The sequence below is a fragment of the Schistocerca americana genome, chromosome 3 (genome assembly GCF_021461395.2).
Source record: "Schistocerca americana isolate TAMUIC-IGC-003095 chromosome 3, iqSchAmer2.1, whole genome shotgun sequence".
Taxonomy (NCBI): domain Eukaryota; kingdom Metazoa; phylum Arthropoda; class Insecta; order Orthoptera; family Acrididae; genus Schistocerca; species Schistocerca americana.
This window is the reverse complement of record NC_060121.1, coordinates 626,717,466-626,739,695: the sequence shown is the minus strand read 5'-3', so window position 1 is coordinate 626,739,695 and position 22,230 is coordinate 626,717,466. Positions and strand designations below refer to the sequence as shown.

General features: G+C 42.4%; 1 protein-coding gene across 1 annotated transcript in view; it reads right to left on the bottom strand.

Moving 5' to 3' along the window:
* LOC124606261 (dual oxidase) overlaps positions 1 to 22,230 on the bottom strand; it is a 528,122-nt gene that overhangs the window by 381,724 nt on the left and 124,168 nt on the right. The gene's annotated exons all lie outside the window — the stretch shown is intronic.

Genomic DNA, 22,230 nt, shown 5'->3' with positions numbered 1-22,230 from the left:
ATACAGGCATGCATCAGTGCAAGAAATGGTTCAAATGGCTCTGAGCACTATGGGACTTAACATCTTTGGTCATCAGTCCCCTAGAACTTAGAACTACTTAAACCTAACTAACCTAAGGAAATCACACAACACCCAGTCATCACGAGGCAGAGAAAATCCCTGACCCCGCCGGGAATCGAACCCGGGAACCCGGGCGTGGGAACCGAGAACGCTACCGCACTACCACGAGCTGCGGACCATCAATGCAAGAGGACGTGCTACTGGGTATTAGAGGTACCGGTGTGTACAGCAATTTGGACGACCACCTCTGAAGGTCTCGCAGTATGGTGGTACAACATGGAATGTGTGGTTTTCATGAGCAATAAAAAGGGCAGAAATGATGTCTATGTTGATCTCTATTCCAATTTTCTGTACAGGTTCCGGAACTCTCGGAACCGAGGTGATGCAAAGCTTTTTTTGATGTGTGTATTTTAGCTGAGCGGGTCTTTGTTACTAATAAATATCACAAACGCCTTTTACGCGGCAGTGGGATAACTCCATCATTACCCGACGTGTAGTTAGAATGGAAGAAAAGATACTTTTTCCTGTTCTTCGGCGATGTGTGACAATACGCCAGACCTCATGCACTGCTGTGTTCTAAAAGTGAGTTCACAATGGCCGTGTTGAATTAAAATTCTCTTAAGTTAGAAGAGCTGTTCGTTTTCCCCATGCTGAAGCCCGTTGCTATCTCGTTTCTCTTGACAGTAAAAACGTTATTAGTACGTGGAAAGTAGAGAAATGATCCTAGGAAGTTGGTAGGTGTTGTGCCTGTTATGAGAGGATTGTCAGACCATCCGTAGTTACTGATAAAATCCAAAGAATGAAGAAAGTATTTTAGCAGACAGTTGTGTATCCATACTGTGTGACGGGAGATCACAAGCGAGACCGTCTGACACCAACAGCAAGACTTTATGCGCGTTTTGTAGACCAAGAAATTTCTAGATTACGAAACTTTGGTAGTTTTCGACACTCAAGAGAATAAGAGACAACAAATGAAATGTCACACATCCTCATCTTGAAACCCAAGAACAATTGTAAACCTTGTGTCGTTTCCCATAGAACGTCTCTCTATAAGACAAAAAACTGATATTAACATGTACAGCGAAAAGTTCCAAATACTTTGTCAACCTTTCAAAACAAACTGCGAGGAATAATTTCAAGGCCATTTGCTTACTGCACGTTGAAAGCTCGTCCGAACATCTCGAGCGGTCGGGGAGAGGTGCCGGAGCAGTCAAGACACTGTTCTCATTTACAAGAGAACCCAGGCTCAACTTCTTGTCTGGCCTTCCAGCGCACATTTTCCATGATTTGGAATGAGACGAATGTCGAGATGGTTCCTTTTGAAAGAATGATACTGGTTTCCTCAACCACAGTTCCTCAGTCCCAGCTTGTGCTCCGTCACTTAGGTACTCGTCCTCGACGGGACGCTACGCCGTAAAATCTGCTCCTCCTTGCCTTTTCATCACTATAAAACAACTTTTTATTGTTATAATTTTCAGGTACACTCTAAAATTTGCAAGGCAGTCAGTTGCCGAGAACTTCATGTCATTGACGTACAATTTTCTGTGCACAAATAGAGATTTCGTCTTCCAGAATTAATATCTAACGGACAATAAGATGACAGTTTCACCTTAACTCTGTTGTCTTCGACGATAAAATCGTATTTCAAATATGACTGATGCCTGTGTTACACATCTACCCATAATAAATTGCCTTTCCCTTTAAGTGGTCGAACAATGTTAGCGAGAGAAATGTTACTGGATTTGAGTGTACTTCAGTGGCTTCTGTTGCGAATTTCAATAAAATATACGTGGTAAGTATAGTGGCAAACAGAAGCAGACGTGCTGCCACCCACATCAGGGTTAATCTCACTCTACTTAATAACTGTTGGTAAAGAACGCATCCAGGCGCGAATACTTTTAAAAATGCTTTATTTCCATGCCACAACCGGTTTCGATCTATCACTCCCATCTTCAGACGGCTAACGTTTCTGATTACGGCCGGCCGTTGTGGCCGAGCGGTTCTAGGCGCTACAGTCTGGAGCCGCGCGACCGCTACGGTCGCAGGTTCAAATCCTGCCTCGGGCATGGATGTCGGTGACGTCCTTAGGTTTGTTAGGTTTAAGTAGTTCTAAGTTCTAGGGGGCTGATGACCTCAGAAGTTAAGTCCCATAGTGCTCAGAGCCATTTGAACCATTTTTTCCGATTACGTTAATCTTTCCGTCAGCAGCATTTCGTCTGCTCCTGTGCTGTTCAGGAATATTTGAATGTTTGACATTTAGCGCCGCATTATATGTCGTTTCGATACTAACAAAAAATTGTAAAGTGCCTGTATTTGGTTAGATATAAGGTGAAACAGTTGTTCACATTTACATATGTTCCACTAGGCGACGCTTCTTTTCCTTTGGTCCTTACGCTTTTACAGAAAAATGTACAAACTGTTGCAGTGGAAACAGCACACATATGACTGCGGATACCTTACAATATTCTTCACGCCGATTTCATCCTCAGACATGCGCTTTGAATTATAAATCCGTCAGATTCCACACTATAAGTTAGACATTCACGTACGCACACGCGCATTATACGTATAACTTTCGATGAACATTACAGTTTTTGAGTTAGTTGAGAGCAATACAAAATTTAGAAACGTGGAGAGTGGGAGCTAGGCTACGCTTTTTATGAGTATTGGGGTTCAGATTTAATAGCTTTATACTGACACTACAAACAGGTTGGGTCCAGTTTTCAACTTAGTTAAACAAAAACTCTTCCGCCATCTGCCATAGAAAATTTGGCCACCTACACAGAAAGATGTACAGATTTGTACTTATGGAGAGAATATTCGCACATGTTGCTTATTTGGAAGCACCAAAACAAAATGGTGGCGATATTCGTATTACTGCTCTGTCAGAAAGCAACTGTAAGGATTTAGTTTCCAGACAGGCAATTGTACTGTTACACGTCTCATTTGCAACGAGACGAGAATGTTCTTGAGTAATACGATGTGGAAGTAGTGTGTGATAATTTTCGTATTACGCTGTATGAGAACGTGACGTATTTCACATGTAGACTTTCTCTTCCTGTTCCACACAATCTATTGTCTGTGCTGTCACGCGCTCGTTTGCGCTGCTCTTCCATAACGATGTTTCGAAAGGGACTGCCAAATGCAAGGTGTCTAACGTACAGCGCAAGCGCTGTGTCCGGCGTTGTGCGAGAAGAAATGCCGGCGTCGTAACGATTTTGACGTAGTATTGGGGCCATTATTAGCACTTCAAATTGGGGTGTCAGAAGCCACTTTAGACAGAGCTGTATATGAACCAAACTGAAACCTTGACAAGTAACGGTAGTAGACTGATGTGCAAAACTTACCGACGCCAGTAACTTCGATATGATGTGTCACTACCAAGTAGTACAGATCGATGAAAGTTTGACCATCAAAGAACTGCTATAGTATAGTACAGAAGGTAACTGAAAGAAATACGCAATGAGACGAACAGAAATAACACATTAATTCAAAAACAATAACTGCACTAGAATCATTGCATTTTATTATTGCCCTCTGGACGCTACAAGAGTTGGGACATGTTTCTTAATAGGGTGTCTGATCACCAGGAGCGGTAGTGCCAGCTTCGCAACGTCACAATGTTGTTAACGAATTATTGTGGTTCCGTTTCGAGAGCTCCTACAACTGCACTGTCATCCATAAAAATGTAAGGAGCGTCGAATGTACCCCTGAAAAGTCGCAACTGAGGAAGCAGTACTGTGTCACAACAACATTGACCGATGAGTATACCGTGTTCAAAGATTTGGAGGTCAGTGCGCCAATGCAACATTATGCCTCTCAACACCATAGCTACTGGACCAACGATCATATTCGATAATGCTCGAACAGTTCACGGGTGTACTGCCAGTCCATAGTGTCTAACGAGCACAGTATTTCGGTGATCAGACATGTCGCCATCGTCAGGTGCGCTGACGAACTGAGCTCCTGAGGGCGGGCGGCCGTCTTAAATCCCCTCCCCTCGCAAGGCGTTCTCTCCGCAGCTGAGACGCTGGCGTCGGCGTCTGTGGTGGCGTCGGTGTAATTGCCTCGTCCGCCCTAGTCGCCCGTTCGCTTCCTTTGCTGAGCGTCAATTAGACTCAATGCTGTTTCCGATGCCCTGCTGAGGTTGTGGCCGCAATCTCGGTTGATGAGTCCGTCCCTGGTACGAATTTCGATAGCCTCTTTAAGGACGCTGCCCCAGTATTTAGATGTCTGTGCCAAGATCCTGATATGTTGGTAGTCCATTTTGTGATTTTCGGACGAACAGTGCTCTGCGACCACCGACCTGTTGAGGTACCCAAGTTGAGTGTGCCTCTGATGTTCTCGGCAACGATCTTCGATGGTACGCACTGTCTGTCCAATATAAGTCTTCCCATATTGACACGGAATCTGGTATATGCCGACCTTCCGCAAACCGAGATCGTTTTTGACACTTCCCAAAATGCTCGTGTTTTATTTGGTGGGCAAAAGACAGTTCCTACTCGGTGTTTCCTCAATATTCGTCCTATTTTCTCCGTTAGTGCGCCAGTATTCGATATATAGGCAGTGGCTATCTCTTTCTCAATGACTTCTTCCATCTCCACACGCTGTACTGTGGAGGTGGGGCAGAGAGCGCGTCTGATATGCCATTCCGAGTACCCGTTTTTCCGGAATACAGTTTTGAGGTGTTCCAGCTCTTGGGGCAGACTCTCTGCGTCAGAGATGGTGCGCGCCCTGTGCACCAGCGTTTTTAGCATCCCATTCCTCTGCGCAGGGTGGTGGTCCGCTATCCACATGCAAATAAAGGTCGGTGTGCGTTTTCTTCTTGTATACTCCGTGGTCCAGGGTGCTATCCGCTCTTCTATTGACCACGACGTCCAGGATTGGTAATCTTCCTTCTGCCTCGGTCTCCATAGTGAATTTGATGTTCGGATGTATGGAGTTCAGATGTGTAAGGAAGTCTACGAGCTTGGCCATTCCATGGGGCCAGATCACGAACGTGTCATTCACATAACGTAGAAAACAAGTAGGTTTCCATTTGGAAATTTGGACACTATGGACCGGCAGTACACCAGTGGACTGTTCGAGTAAGAAATACGCCGGGAGAAAATAAAGAATCACATCTTAGATAATGTTCGTGGGAATATTACTTGTACGTCACTTCTCTGCATATGAGAGTACATTCAGAAACACTACTCAGACTGAATCTGCCCCCATCCGAGAAGAGCACGCGACCCCGCTCTCCTTTGGTCCTGTCCCTTTGTTCTTGGGACCGTCGCAAAAGGTGCCGCCAATGTGCGGGTGTCAACAGAGAACAGCGAACTGGCCGTCGGACAGAAAAAACACCTCTGTGCAGTCTCTGTACAGCTGTAGAGAGTTCAGTCAGTTGTTTGAACTACACGCACTGTTTGACGTGGGTCCCTTCCTGCCTGTTGCACAATGTAGCGGTCAACTGCTAGTCTGTCGTGGTCGACCACCCCCTCTTCTTCAGGCACCAGTTTCCCCGTACACGTGAAACAATGCATTGAGCAATACCAAACTGCTTGGAATCACTTGTCACATTTCGTCCTTGCTCCAGTTTCCCGACGGTTCTTCCCCATGCGAAGGCATCCAAATGTTATCTCCGGCTCATGTTGTAATGAAGAACACTATCACAGAGGACCGTAAGTGCTCGTTGACTGACACACAACTTCTCTTCCCGTTCCTTTAACTGCCTCCAGTTGCGGGGCCAAACCCTTTGCTGCGGTAGACACGTTGACCTCAAGCCAGAGATGTCCAACTTTCTGTGCACGGCTGTGAAACTTCTGGCAATATGCTCCCACTTTCATTCGTTTCCACAAAGTTGTTAATACGTTATGTTACTTTATCTATCTCGTCCTTAAGTTATGTGGAACGTCGTGTATCGACTGACCTCTTCACAATCGTTGCTCAACGTCGTACCTGCTACTGAATGTTGCTGAGTGAGCGATGGAGAGACTGACCATGAAACGTTCTGTTTTTCTGATGAACTATGGCTATATTTAGTGGATTAAGTGAACTCGAATTCTGAAAATCTAAATCTGTTACATCAAGAATTTCTGCATTGGATGAAAACAAGAGTGTGATATACAACAATTATTCAATCGGTACGTTCTACAAAACCATAACTTCTGATGGTGTGTGAACAATATACTGGAACATTTTTTTAGAGAACTGACAACTAACGAAAACACCAATCGTTACTCCATGCAAAACAAGAGCAAGGATACAGAACGACAGCGGATCTGAAACGCTGTGTATACTCTGAGAAAAAAAAAGAAACTTGCATAACAAAATAAGTTACTGAGGGGAAGGACAAAAGTCGAATGCTGCTTGCCCGATATACTGTCATTATATGCCCTCACAAAGAAATAACCAAAACAGGAAATTTGAGACTTTTAATAAAGAAAATGGAAATCGAAAAGGCTGTCGTCAGTCCGTACCCATACATATTATAAAAATCACTTCCTAAACCAACCTTGCGGCACATATCACTTACTGTGTGGAAAGAATCACTGTGCGAATACAAACCATCTGCCTATCAAATGGGCGGGGGTGGACAAATATTTGAGAATGAGTCACATAATGACTTGCAACACACTTTACACGTAATTTTAAAACTTTACGAAACTTGTTCTCGCTACCAACCACCACAAAATGATTAAAGGAAAAAACTTAATGATGATAAGAACACAGCTTATACCTGACTACATTGTTCAAGCAATAAGATTGTGGCATGAAGGACGACGTTTTAGTTTATTGCTTCTTTACTACTAAATGAATTAGCGGTACATTTTGCAGACATTGTTCATGTATACCACTGAATGTACAAGCAAAATTATCATTCTATGACACATAGTTCGGGAGGTGAGACTTCATAAACAGTCAGCTGCGTGAAAATGAAACGTCAGGGCGACGTTCACTAGAGATACTGGTGGAATATGTATAATAAAATACATGTGAAATATGTTAAATATATGTGAAATATATTTTACAAATGCCTACACGAGCTCAGCCGAGGGTAAAAGCCTCATCCTAAATCCCTTGAACGATCTCAACCAAATTTGGTATACATATTACTTACGATCTGGAAAAAAATGACAATGAACACACTTCATCCGCAGCGATGGCAATGTAGATACATTTATTGTTCCAGTGTGACCAGTTTCAAAAGTCCTATGCTGCCATCGTCTGATCTTCCGGAGCTTGTTATAAAATTGCCATGTCACATTACCTTGAAGTCAAATCATAAAAATCAGGCCCCACGTATATATGCCTCGATAAAAATCCCGTCGGTAAGATACACACACTTGGTGAAATGCACATAGACAATAAAAAGCACAAGACATGTATACGTGAGGAGTTATTTTATGCTTTGATTTCAAGCAGCGTAACACGGAAATTTTATAGCATGTTCCATAAAATCAGATGATGCCAGTACAAGACTACTGAAACGGTCATCTTAGAGCTGTAAATGTGTCTACACTGCGATCGCGGCGTATGAAGAGTGCTCATTGTCAACCATACCGATAGCCCCATAACGCAGCGTATGTACCTCATTGGAAACAAATACTGTTGGGTGAACCATGAGCCTGCTATTGATGTGAGAGTGATAACGTGGAGAGAGAAGCGGGGTGGAGATGGGCTCACTGGGGGAAGGAGGAGATTGGCAGAGATAGGAGAGAGGTGGACGCAGAAAGAGGGAAAAATGGTTCAAATGGCTCTGAGCACTATGAGACTTAACATCTGAGGTCATCAGTCCTCTAGAACGTAGAACTACTTGAATCTAACTAACCTAAGTACAACACAGTCATCCGTGTCCGAGGCAGGATTCGAACCTGCGACTGTAGCAGTCACGCGGTTCCGGACTGAAGCGCCTAGAACCACAGAAATATGGAAGGTAAATTGACAGAGATGGGGGTAGACGAAGAAATGAACAGAGAAAGAAAAGAAGAGAGGGTGGACAGAGACAGGGGGAGGAAGAGATATGCAACACTGTTGGGGGAGGAGGAGGAAATGGACAGAGGAAGGGAAGAGGAGGAGATGGATGGAGAGAGGGAAGAGGGAGAAGATGCACAGAGAAAGGAAAGAGGAGGAGATGGACATTGAGAGCTGGAGGTGGATGTGGACAGAGAGAGAGGGGAGTTGGAAAGAAAGCGATGGATGGAGATAAAGGAGGTGGACAGAGAAAAGGATTGCCGGAGATGGACAGAGTCGGGGTGAAGGGGAAGATTGGCAGGGAGAGGGGGGAGTAGAAGACGGACTAATAAAAGACTGGAATAAATACTTACCTGGACAATGGCGGATTCTCAGCTAGTAAGAAATATAGTTGTCTAATTGCAGTTTTGTAGCATGCCACAATGTCTTACACTTTAAACAAATAAAACCGTATTATTACTTTGTATTCCAGCAATTTCTTTTATAAATGATTAAGTCGACCCACTGTATGCCACGCGTTTGTGTAGAAATGTTCTTATCGAGGTACTAATTGCCTTAAAGCACTACAATCATTTTTATATCAAGTTCAAATGATAATGTCAATCAACGCTTTTATATTTTCGTGGTGTAAAATTCTCTGGGGAGCCGGAGCTCGAACTGTGAAACGCCCGCCAAGTGAAAGAGAGAGCCCTCCGTTCTGGAGGAGAACAACATTGGCAGCCTTTCGCTTTCTCAGCGGTAGAGTAGAGCTATTCTCTGCTGTCTGATTGCGACCTTAGATAGCGACAAATGGAAGTGTGCCGGCAAGACGTTTTCTTCCAACAGCATCTGACAATAAAACTGTGCTCGTAATTGGAAGAGGCAGAGTCCCGTATCATAGTAAGACACTCTCCTTATCATCCTGAGTACAGATCACACGACAGCGTCGGAACTTCCGCATGACAGAAAACAAATGTATATAAGTCCAGATTTTACTGCGAAAAGTGCCGTTAGCGAAGGGAGATCGACAACTGACGCGAGCTGAGTATCTTCGATTCAAGCATCAAAGAGTTGGAGGTAGACTTATTTAAGAAAGTTTTCAGAAACCTATCCAGTGGAGGAGAACTGGGCTAGCTGTTGGGCTAGAAACAGAAGAAAACAGCTTAGGTGAACCTATCCTGAAAGGTGAGTTCCAAGTAACTCTGAAGAAGCTGAAAAACATCTGGACTTCTTTAATCATGGGGAACTAAAGTGAAACATGAGATGCTTAATCTTGTGGACAATATATACGAACGGGGAAAGGTGCCCACAGATTCTTAGATAAATAGTGGCTGGTTATAACTAAAATGCAGCTACTCGTATAGATCCGGTGTGAGCTGTAATTACCGTATGGTAGTTAGACTTGATAGATATTCTAACACGTTAATGCAGAATCGATTTTCACATGCAAAACTGCAAAATTGGCGCCGTGAATGCAAGAAAGACGTATAGAAATGTTTCAATATGTAATGAATTAGGAATGGGACGTGGGCAGAAAAATGCCTAACAAGTGAGAAAGGTAAAATTTTCCTTTTATTATCAACCGCTGCTTAGATAATTTGTTCAATATGTGCACTGGAGTCGTCGATGAGAAGCTATATAGCGCCAGAATTTCACCTGGTGGACAAATTTTGAAATGATTTTTTTCCACTGTGAATCGGTTCCCCACTAACTCATTAGCTTATCTACCAAGTTTCGCTGCCATACGATAGTTACAGCCCAGACAGGACTTTCGCAAATAGCTGCACTTTAATTGTAACTAGCCGGTAATATGGTATCCTTCCCCAAGAAGACAAAAGCCATAAAATGTTGCAGGACTTTATTAGTCCATGGATCTAAAAAACAACCACAATTGTCCTAAACTACACAGAGCAGGAAGTTGAAGCTACACTTCAGAAGATCAATCTGGATTCTAGAAAAATAGGAGAAATGGAGAAGCAATACTAGCTCCAAAAGTACCTGCAGATAGCCGACTGGAAAGGAATCTAAGTGCATTATTAGCTTTCACAGACATACAAAAAGCCTTTGATACTGCCAAACGGGACAATGCGTTTGAGTTCTTGAGGCAAAGCAGGAATACACTATAAAGATCGAAGAATAATATGGAACCTTAAAATAATGAAGTTGTGCATTATATTTAACCTGCATATAGAAGAGGCACATGAAAGTCAGAGAAGATGGGAGTAAATGGCAAAAGAATAACTGTGTTAACAAGATATGCTGACGGCATAGCTGTCATAACTGCAAGTCCAGAAGATCTTGAAGTCATCTTGATCAAAATATTCGAGAGAATAGTATACGTTGTAATACGAAAATATGTAAAAAAGGAAAGTAATGGTATGTGGTAAAGAAGAGGAAACCAAAGTCCATATTTACGTACCTAACGAACTTCTTGAACAAGTTCACTCATTCATTTGTTGATGTGGTAAGATCAGCAGGGATGAACGGAGCAAAGCAGAAGTCAAAACTGCTCAAACAAAAACTGTCTTCAACAACGAGAAGAACATTTCAGCATCAAACTGCTCCATCCATCAAATGAGGAAACGGTTTCTTGAAGCTTGTGTTTCGAGTGTGGCATGCTGTAGCTATGAAATCTGAGTACGGAGGAAGAGGAGAAAACAAATTCTTTCGAGAAATGGTGTTACAGACACATGCTCAAAGTGAAGTGGACGAACATCGTTTCAGACGAAGAGGACCTTCAAAGAATGAGTAAGAAGAGACACCTGTGGAAATCAGTTATCAAAAGAAGAGTGCAATTTATTGGCCGTATAATATATGTGGAACTCCTTAACAGAATAATAGAGGAATGTTAATGGAAAGATACGTAAAGGAATGCAGTGCAAGGACCACATTATGAAATAGGTAAGACGTAACATGCAAAATGATTCTTATCCTTGTTGTTAAAAATTTCTATTGAACCAACAAACACGTGGACATTTCTGCCGGTGGTTTCTGAATGATGTAGTACGGGAACTTTTCAGCATGTCACAGCTGTCACAAAGGATCATAATGTCCTCAACACAACGCCGAACTGCCGTTGCATAGCGTTAACGTTGTGTGCATAGCTTTAACATTGTGGTTTGGTTCGAAATTTCAAGAATCGATTCATTTCGATAGCCCTGTATATCAGTAAGAAAAATGACGTGCTTTAAACTTCATTTACATATGCTATTTTATGATAAAGCTCGGTACGACAGCTTGATCGGGGCGCACACCTCGACAGGAGGGAAGTGAATGTGTGTGTGAGGAATTTTCTACCGCTTTTATAAAACCATGTGGGAGCTCACAGGGAATAGAATAAGCTTACTCGTTGGAACACATTAGACAACTACGAGTCTAGGACAGAAAGAAGGTAAACATCCGTCATAATATCATCTATATTTTATTCCTGATATATATTTCAGCTAACAGAGCAGCTATCATTAGTGCGTTATAAGTAGACATGCAGACTCAGCATAGTTATAACGAAACATATTAAAAAATAACTTTTACATGTACAAGCATCAATCAAGACTTGTTGATTGTACATTTACAGTTATATTGTAGTATGTATAGTTATATAAAAAAAAATGATCGTGTGGCATTGTTGGCCGGCGGGTCCCATCCGGGGAAGTTCGGCCGCCGCATTACGAGTCTTATTTCAGGTGACACAACATAGGGCAACTTGCTCGTCGATGATGACGAAATGATGAGGAGGACAGCACAACACTCAGTCCACGGGCTGAGAAAATCTCCACCCTGGCCGGGAATCCAACCCGTGCCTGCTGCAGGGCAGGCAAGCGCAGTACCACTCAGCGAAGCAGGCGGACTGTATCGCTATAAATATGCTGAGTCTACATGACTTTCTATAACGCACTACTAGTTACTGCGCTTTAGCTGAACTGTAGATCTGGAATAAATACAGATGATATTGTGACCGATGCTTACCTTCTTCCTGTCCTGAAGTACATGACAGTCGTGGGATAAAATCATTCCCATGAAGTCAAACCTGATGAACTTCGAAGCTGTTCCCTTGTCGCCGGTACTGAAAAACTGATAAGATTTTTTGACAGCACTTCTATCTTTTTCAGTCATCTTGTCGTCGTTCATTTTGCAGCCTTTTCCCTGCAGCCGAAACGACGAGGTTGTGAAACGTGACGAGCAAGCTAAGGTATCTGCATGCTGTTATTACAGTTTCTGGGAGCAGATTACATCGGCTGAAACAATTTAGACGTGGAACTATCACGATCCCGGAAGTCTAACAACCGCGGCATTGCTAAAGCGTGAGAAGAATTTAAAATTTCGCGTCGAATAAATGAGTTAGCTCTTCTGACACTGATGGAAAATTAGAAGGTCTGGCAACATGATTAATGATAGCGAAGGTCTACAAAACACATGACAAGTATTCGTTATAGAAGGCCTTCACAGCAGCAGTTACGAGTCAGTAACTCCTGATGGAGACGATAGAAATGATGCACAAAACCTCGAATTTTTACTCTACTTCCACGCGGCAAAAAAAGACCAAGAATGTTTTCTAGGCAGCTATCGTCGCGAAAGCTCCGTTCCCGTATTAAAAGGTGCAGGGCTTGATAAAAAATATGGAAACACCGCGAGGCATGTGTGCTTAAACACAGACGTAGGTGTTAGCCAATCCTGCAGGTTGTGCCATTGTATTTGACCACGAACGGCAACTGTGCAACGTCCTCGGTACGTTGCAAGTGTGAGTCGGGGCCAGATCAGTGTTCTGTGTGGCTGTGAATGCGTTATGTCGGAATAGAGTGAATTCGAAGACGAGTAAATTGTTGATGCTCGTAGCGGTGGGCGCTTCCGTAACCAAGATAGACTAAGTGTTTGGTGTTCCAAGAGGCACCGCATAGAAGATTTATACAGAATACGGGGGAAGCGGAGAAACATCATCCGCAGCATGTCTCGTCTACTTTGGGAGGCTATCAGTTTCCTTCATCGTTACATGAACTTGCCACTGTCTTGCACTATCCTCTTGTGAACCATAAAGGAACCGTATTTACCCCTACCGAGATGACTCGAAGTTGTTCTGAACTCCAACGATTTTCCTACACCGTATTAGGCATGGTAACGTGTAGAGTTTTTGGTGTCCCCGTTGTCCACCCCCTGTAACTAAACGATGAGAAAGAATTAAATGAGGTATTCGAACTAAGAGGCGATGTGGTTCTTACCAATATAAATGTTTTATCCTCTTGAACCTTTTACTAGTATGCAGAGACAGCCGGCCGGTGTGGCCGAGCTGTTCTAGGCGCTTCAGTCTGGAACCACGCGACCGCTACGGTCGCAGGTTCGAATCCTGCCTCGGGCATGGATGTGTTTGATGTCCTTAGGTTAGTTAGGTTTAAGTAGTTCAAAGTTCTAGGGGACTGATGACCTCAGATGTTAAGTCCCATAGTGCTCTGAGCCATTTGAATTTCTGCAGAGACAAACAGCAGTCTCCTGAAGGTGAGAACTAGTCCATTGGTTACGTGACTGAATATACCAACTGCAGAAAGGAATTATACCGAATGCAAGATCTGACTAACATATTATTTTGCTCCTTACATCCGTGAGTCGTAGTAACGCTCTTTCACACGACTCAGCATTTACTGATATTCCTACTTTTCACTAGTGAAAACGGAATTTTTTGTTTCCTCGTTATCAAATTTGTGTTCACTTATGGGCCGATCACGATCGAGATTCTAATAGAGCCTAGTATGCAATTTTTCTGTTCCATGAGTGTCAGTTTCGTAAAAAACGTTTAAGCAGTACTGGAAGGTCAAATTAAGTAGTTACTTGTTATGAGTTGTCGTTATATATTGCACATCGTCAAATCTTTGTTATGCAGTCTCTTTATCAAATACTCTTTAATGCATTATAATATTAAATCATGTTAACACGTTACCCTTCTCAGTGTAATAAGCATTGTAATGTGTACTTGTAAATATATTTGAGAGAAACGTTGAAATATTCAGTGCTATTATATCGTACGTTATTCGTATCGTATGAGAAATACAAACACGAATCAGGACACGAATCGAACGTTGCGAACGATGGAGTGTCCCAGAATAGCCTTCATACCACTTTGTAGCAGCTTTCGGTAATTCCATAAGTGAAAGCTGTTAACACAAACGAAAAAGGAGCGACTAAATCGGATGTTCGTGTAATTATGCCGAAAAGCAGGGAAAAAAGCCTACACCCATCTTCGCTTACAGAGATCAACAACGCACAGGTATTATACCCTCTCCACGATACTGTGCATTACAGCAGACAGAGTGGTGATCCGTCCTGAACATCCAACAAAAACAAAAATAGAAACAATAATTACTGTGATCGAACGCACTCCAAATAGACCCTACTCCCAAAGTAATTATTAATGCACATATCTACTTCAGGGCAGACCAGGGCTAATTTTGGCTGGAACGCGGCGTAACGGCGTTCCGGCACCTCACAAGGAACTTTTTTTGTGTTTAAACTCATTGGGACAAGTTTCACCGGAGAGGTAAAAGAGTACTCATATATTAGATCGCAACGTAACCATAAGTTGCCGCTGCGCCGGCGCCAGTGAACGTACAATCGGTTACCACCATCATTCGCTGGGCATTGACCTGAGGTGAGGCACTATGAGTATGAATGGAGAAAGGGGAGGACACTATACCCTAGATGAGCTTCGATTCGAAGTTTTGTTCGGTGCATATTGGTAACATTCGTGTCGACTATCTTCTGTTTACGACTGCCAGCAACCTCAGAGATCTTCATTATAACCAGTATAAGTTGGGCTTCTTTCCGAAGTTGTGACCGGTACATATCGCCTTTTTATTCAATCTCGTGGTGTTACTGTTTTGATTATAAGAAATTATGGTTTAAACAACTGAATTTCAGAACAGAATTTTTTTTTTAAAGAAATGATTTCTCATTGTAAGTTTTATCAGGAGTTCTCAAAAAACGAAATTTGTCATTTTTATTAGTTTTCTGGGGGGCGGGTGGGGGGGGGGGGGAGGGGTTGTATCTACAAGTACATCTGTATACATACTCCACACACGCCCGTAAGGTGCGTGATCGAGGGTACCTTGCACCACTACTAGTCATTTGCTTTCCTATTCCACTCCAAAACAGAGGAAGGGAAAAACGACTTTCTATATGCCGCCGAATTTATTTTCGTGATCATTATGTGCCGGCAATACAATCATTCTGTAATAACCTTCCGATTCCGGTTTCTTTACATTTTCTCAATAGTGTTCCTCGAAAAGAATGTCGTTGGAGCTACTACATGGGACATTCATTTCGGAAACCGATAGGGAGTTCAAGATTCTGAGATCGATAGTGTCAAAAGCGTACCGAAAATACCACATTTCAGGCATTACATCTCACCACGGACAACGCAGTGGCCGACGGCCTTCATTTAACGACCGAAAGCAACAGCATTTGCGTAGAGTTGTCGGTGCTAACAGAAAAGCAGCACTGCGTGATATAATCGCAAAAATCAATTTGGGTCATACGAGTAACGTATCTGTTAGGACAGTGAGCGAAATTTGATGTGGGCTATGGCAGCAGACGACCGACGAGAGTGCCTTTGATAACAGCACGAGATCACCTGCAGCGCCTCTCCTGGGCTCGTGACGATGTCGGTTCGACCAGAGGCAACTGAAAAACCGTGGCCTCAAGTCCCGATTTTAGATAGTAAGAGCTGATGTGATGGTAGGTTTCGAGTGTGAGGCAGACCCCACGAAGCCATGGACAAAAGTTGCCACCAAAGCTCTGTATAAGCTGGTGATGGTTCCAAATGGTGTGAGCCATGGAACGGACTGGGTCCTCTGGTCCAACTGAACCAATCATTGTCTGGAAATTGTTATCTCCGGTTAGTCATGGACTTCATGGTCCCAAACAACGATGGAATTTTTATGGATGACAAAGCGCCATGTCACAAGACCACAATTTTTCGCGATTGCTTTGAAGAACATTCTGGATAGTTCGAAAGAATGATATGGCCACGCTAGTAGCCCGACACGAACCCCCTCGCAGATTTTGGGACATACTAGAGAAGTCAGTTCGTGCACAAAATCCTGCACCGTCAACACTTTCGCAATTATGGACGACTATTGGGGCAGCAGGGCTCAATATTCCGAAGGGGATTTTCAACGAATTATTGACTCCAAGTTACATCTAGTTGCTGCACTACGCCGGACAAAAGGAGGTTCGAATCGTTATTACGAGGCATCCTGTGACTTTTGTCGCTTCAGTGACCTTACGTAGTTTTCTTTGGTTCCGTATTCATACGTGGCGATCGGCAGGGAACTGCCACGCTAATGATTCTTGACGCTCATCCACCCTATCTTATTCTTTTTATATACATAACTAGGACGCTGAGGCAACCCGAATAATCGAATCGGCGACTCCCTGTTCACGCTATCGCCTCGCTGCCTCGTCGCCTACCAGCTGCAGTCGCCTATGGCGCTGCACCGTTCACGCGAGCCTCACGCATCTGTACTGTGTCCCTTCCCCGTCTCCCTACTCTTCTCGCTTGCCTCTCGCCATAGTGTTTTTGCATCCCTACGCGTCACTCGCTGGAGGCCGTCTCAAGGCCGACATCTGCCTCGGGACTTGCAGAATTGAGAGTATCGGCTTAAGTTCTCTTTCTTTTTTCCATTCTACAGCCTGTAGCCGAAGGCCGTTATGCCGATTACCTTGAACCTGCTCCAGAAACTATTAACGTTATACCGGCTGATCCATCAAGGTCTTGTTGGACTCTGACGAGTCGCGAGGGAAGAAGAAGTAGGTCGGCCATAAACTGCACAATACATGTACAACTAAGCATCAACTGAAAAATTTGTTGTAGTGTCTTATCCGCATTGTCCATGATAAGAAACTACTGTATGTGATATAATTTCATAGTGGACTTTTTGTTACATAAATTCTATTTCTCTATTCATAAGACTTGTTTATAACAGCAGGAGAACATTGCCGAATGCTTGCCGATTCCACAAAGACCAGTTCATATTCTTTGATGAAATCAGTTAAATTTAGCACCTCATATTTTGTTACCATCTTACTAAACATCCTAATACAATAATAGGTTTCATGGAGGAATGAAAATTTGCACCAAGACCGGGATTTGAAGCCAGCTGTTCTGCCCGCTAGACAAATGTACTAACCAGTAAGCCACCCTGGCACAATATCTTCGGACAACTGCACAGGGTAACCTAACATGCCTCTCTCCTCAATCCTAACTCCTAAGACGTTTCAGCCCAATTGGTATTGCCCCTAAACTTGAACAACATTGCAAAGGCTCTCTTACAGTATTGGGATAGCACATCAGCATCGAACGAAGTCTGAAACCCGGGCATAGGTGCTTAAATATAATGAAACCAAATGGTTCTAGAAACCTTTTCAAGTATCAAAAATCTATGATGTATATACGCAAATAAAGCGCAGAATAAAATTGTGTACAAATTTGGACCTGGGTCTGCTGCTCAGTAGGCAGAATGGTGAGCCTCTGCAGAGCTGTACATGTTTAGTGGGAATACCAAGAGGGGTGAGGTGTGCTTTGGAATTAGGATTGAGGAGGGAGGTACGCTAGTGTAGTTCTGCAGTTGTGCAGAGCCACTCTGCCAGGGTTGTACAGTGGTTAGCACATCCTCCTAGTGAGCAAGAGACCTGGGCTCCATCATGGCTTTGGTACAAATTTTTATTCGTCACTTCGTGTGCACATATATGCATCACAGATGTTTGAGACTTTAAAAGGTCTTTAGAACGTTTTAGTTTCATTTCATCATTCAACCAAAGCTAGAGAACAAAAGATCACGTTTTACACACACATCTCCAACCAGGTGAACTAATATTAATGATATTTTAGTCATAATTATAAGTTCTCCATAAATTCGAAAACTCTTAAAATTTAATACCAGTTTTGGTGTAAGCATAAAATTTCCTTTAAGATGAGGTATTTTGCACTTTAGTTGCTACCACATTAATATAAACTAGGATTCATTTAATACATAAGTGACAAACTGTTTTATATAAAAACTAATATAAATTATAATAGTGCTGGCCGCCAGACAATTTAATTTGTAATTCGTTTTTTGACCTCACGTTCTTTACATTGATGGAGAGAGGGATGACTATAAACAGAGTTTTGAAATTCGTCAAGAGGCACTTCAGGTTGAGATAACTCTGAAGTTGGTCGTGTGGCTGACAATATGTCTACCAAAGTTAGGTTGACATTATTGGAAAAACATGGCCGATGGCTTCTGATGTTGTGCCTCTGTCAACTATGTCTACGTAATAAATATAACTTTATGAACAAACTTTTCAACTTACTGTACGGTAAATGGAACACAGTGCCAGTGCAAATGAACCCTGAGACCAAATTCCTGTAATGGACAATATCCAGTGTAATCCATCATTGTTTCTTGATGAAATCCCTATAAAATGGATTTGTCGCTTGATAGTATGGTGGCTGAGAATTTAATTAATTATCGACGTCAAGTATTTCCAGAACTACGTATTTTCCAAATGAAAAGCGAAAGGTGTACGTAGAGAAGTTTTCACTATCGTAATGAAGAATAATGGTTTAAAATCAAGCTCCCGACAGCCGTCCAAAGCCCGCCAATCGCAAGGTGCCTTTATTATATGTTGCAGTGATCATTCAGACCGTTCTGCGACCGTGTACGCTGCACATTCCCCGTTTTGAGCCTTAGGTCGGTCGGGTTTCTGGTTCTGCTAAATAGGTCTGGAGTTGAATGAAGATCTAGGAACCACTGGTATAACAGTTGTAAATTGTCGAAGCTGTGTTGGAAAAGTACCAGAGCTCCAAGCGCTGATAGAAACGACTGATGCTCAAATCGATGTAGACACTGAAAGCTGAGTAATACTGGAGATAAATTCAGCTGAAATTTTTGCGAGGGACAGAACGGCGTTCAGAAAGGATAGACTAAATACATTTTACGGTGGCGTGTTTGTTGCTTTTAGAAGTAGTTTACCTTGTAGCAAAACTGAAGTTCATAATTGTTAGTATAGTTAGAGGTCTTTCTTGGCTACCGGAACTGAATAATAATTGGATCCTTTTACCGACCTCCAAACTTAGACGATACAATTACTGAAAGGTTCAAAGAAAACGTATTCAGATTTCAGACACATACTCGACTCATACAATTATAGTTGGTGGTGACTTTAATTTATCCTCGATGTTGTTGTTGTTGTTGTGGTCTTCAGTCCTGAGACTGGTTTGATGCAGCTCTCCATGCTACTCTATCCTGTGCAAGCTTCTTCGTCCCCCAGTACCTACTGCAACCTACATCCTTCTGAATCTGCTTAGTGTATTCATCTCTTGGTCTCCCCCTACGATTTTTACCCTCCACACTGCCCTCCAATACTAAATTGGTGATCCCTTGATGCCTCAGAACATGTCTTACCAACCGATCCCTTCTACTGGTCAAGTTGTGCCACAAGCTTCTCTTCTCCCCAATCCTATTCAAACTTCCTCATTAGCTATGTGATCTACCCATCTAATCTTCAGCATTCTTCTGTAGCACCACATTTCGAAAGCTTCTATTCTCTTCTTGTCCAAACTATTTACCGTCCATGTTTCACTTCCATACATGGCTACACTCCATACAAATACTTTCAGAAATGACTTCCTGACACTTAAATCTGTACTCGAAGTTAACAAATTTCTCTTCTTCAGAAACGCTTTCCTTGCCATTGCCAGTCTACATTTTATATCCTCTCTACTTCGACCATCATCAGTTATTTTGCTCCCCAAATAGCAAAACTCCTTTACTATTTTAAGTGTCTCATTTTCTAATCTAATACCCTCAACAACACCCGACTTAATTCGACTACATTCCGTTATCCTCGTTTTGCTTTTGTTGATGTTCATCTTATATCCTCTCTTCAAGACACTGTCCATTCCGTTCAACTGCTCTTCCAAGTCCTTTGCTGTCTCTGACAGAATTACAATGTCATCGGCGAACCTCAAAGTTTTTATTTCTTCTCCATGGATTTTAATCCATTAATTATCCTCGATATGTTGACGAAAATATATGTTTAAATCCGGAGATACTCATATAACATCATCCTAAATTGTGCTAAAGGCATTCTCTGAAAATTGTTTTGTGCAATTAGTTCATGAGCCCACTCAAATAGTAAAAGGTTGTTGGAAAACACACTTGATGTCTTAGCAACAAATAATCCTGAGCTAATAACAGGCATCAAAACGGATACAGCGATTAGTGAACAAAGGGTTGTAGCAGCGAGACTGAATACCGTAATTCACGAATCCACCAAAAACAAACGAAAAATATAACTATTCAAAAAAGCAGATAAAAATTTCCTCGACGTGTTCCTGAGACACAGTCTCCACTCTTTCAAAATGAACAGTGTAATGTAGACCAGATGTGGCTTGAATTGAAACAAATAGTATCGACTGAAATTGAGATATTTATACCAAATTAACAAACGACGGAGCTGATCCCCGTAGTACACAGAACAGGCCAGAACACTGTTGCAGAACGAACGAAAAAAAGCATGTCAAATTTAAACGAACGAAAAATATCGAAGACTGGTGATCTTCTACAGAAGCGAAATTTAGCTCATACTTCAATACGAGATGCTTATAATACTTTCCAAAACGAAACTTTGTCTCGGATCCTGGCAGAAAATCCAAAGAGATTCTGGTCGTATGTAAAATATGGGAGCGGCAAGACACAATTCATGTCTTCTCTGCGCGATAGCAATGGAGATGCTGTGGATGACAGTGTTGCTAAAGCAGAGTTATTAAACGCGGCCTTCCGAAATTTCTTCAGCAAAGAAGAAGAAGTAAATATATCAAAATTCGAATCAAGAACAGAGATCTGTACCCAAAGACTGGGAAGTTACACAGGACACAACAATTTTCGAGAAAGGCAATAGGAGTAATCCATTAAACTACAGGCCCATGTCATTAACGTCGATATGCTGCAGGATTTTGGAACATATATTGTGTCCAGACACTATAAATTACCTCGAAGAAAACGGTATATTGACACATAGTCAACAAGGATTTAGAAAATGTCGTTCTTGTGAACACAACTAGCTCTTTCCTCACACGCGCATTGAGTGCTCTCGACAAGAGATTTCAAAATGATTCCGTATATCTAGATTTCCAGAAGGCTCTTGACACCGTACCCCACAAGCGGCTTGTAATCAGATTAAGCGTTTATGGAATATCGTCTCAGTTATGCGACTGGATTCGTGATTGCCTGTTCCTTATTGTATAAACGGTTTAGGAGACAATATCTGTAGTCGTCTTAGGTTGTTTGCAGACGACGCTGTCGTTTATCGTCTAGTAAAATCATCAAAGATCATAAACAATTGTACAACGATTTAGATAAGGTATCTGTGTGGTGCGAAAATTGGTAACTGACCCTAAATAATGAAAAGTGTAAAGTCATCCACATGAGTGCTGTTTGGTATGAATGGAAATTAGTCTGGATCTATCGATCGAATAAGTTTTATTGTCTCTCATTGTAAGAGTGAATACACTTTGTTATGATGTGTGGCGGAAACTGCTGACTCAAGGCAAGTAAACTATAGATATTCTAGGAATTGGTCTTTTATTTAAAACAAGTTTCATGCATTTCCGTGTATGTATGTGAAAATTACATCACGGCACTGGAAAAATTGAACGAATTATTGATTTATCTTTCCCTGCTACCGAATATTGTTTCGGGAATGTAGTCTCTGTCTCGAGGTAATGTAACGAACAACTCTGGGCACATTTGGAGGGTGTGAGAATCCAGAAGCAATGCAACTTTACTTAAATCTATCACTTGCACACACATCGAAATATCGTCCAGTACCACCACCACCACATCTCTGCTAACGACCTGCAGCTTGTGCCCCAAAGTCTGTCGCCGGCCGGAGTGGCCGAACGATTCTAGGGGCTACAGTCTGGCACCGCGCGACCGCTACGGTCGCAGGTTCGAATCCTGCCTCGGGCATGGATGCGTGTGATGTCCTTAGGTTAGTTAGGTTTAAGTAGTTCCAAGTTCTAGGGGACTGATGACCTCAGAAGTTAAGTCCCATAGTGCTCAGAGCCTAAAGTCACCGGGTTCCACAAGCCGCCTCACAACTACCACGTCTCACCATTCCTTTTCTTTCAAACTATCTACAAAATGCTACAGTCTTCAAAGTACATTGGGAACCCCGGCCAAATAATTCCAAACTGAGGATAAT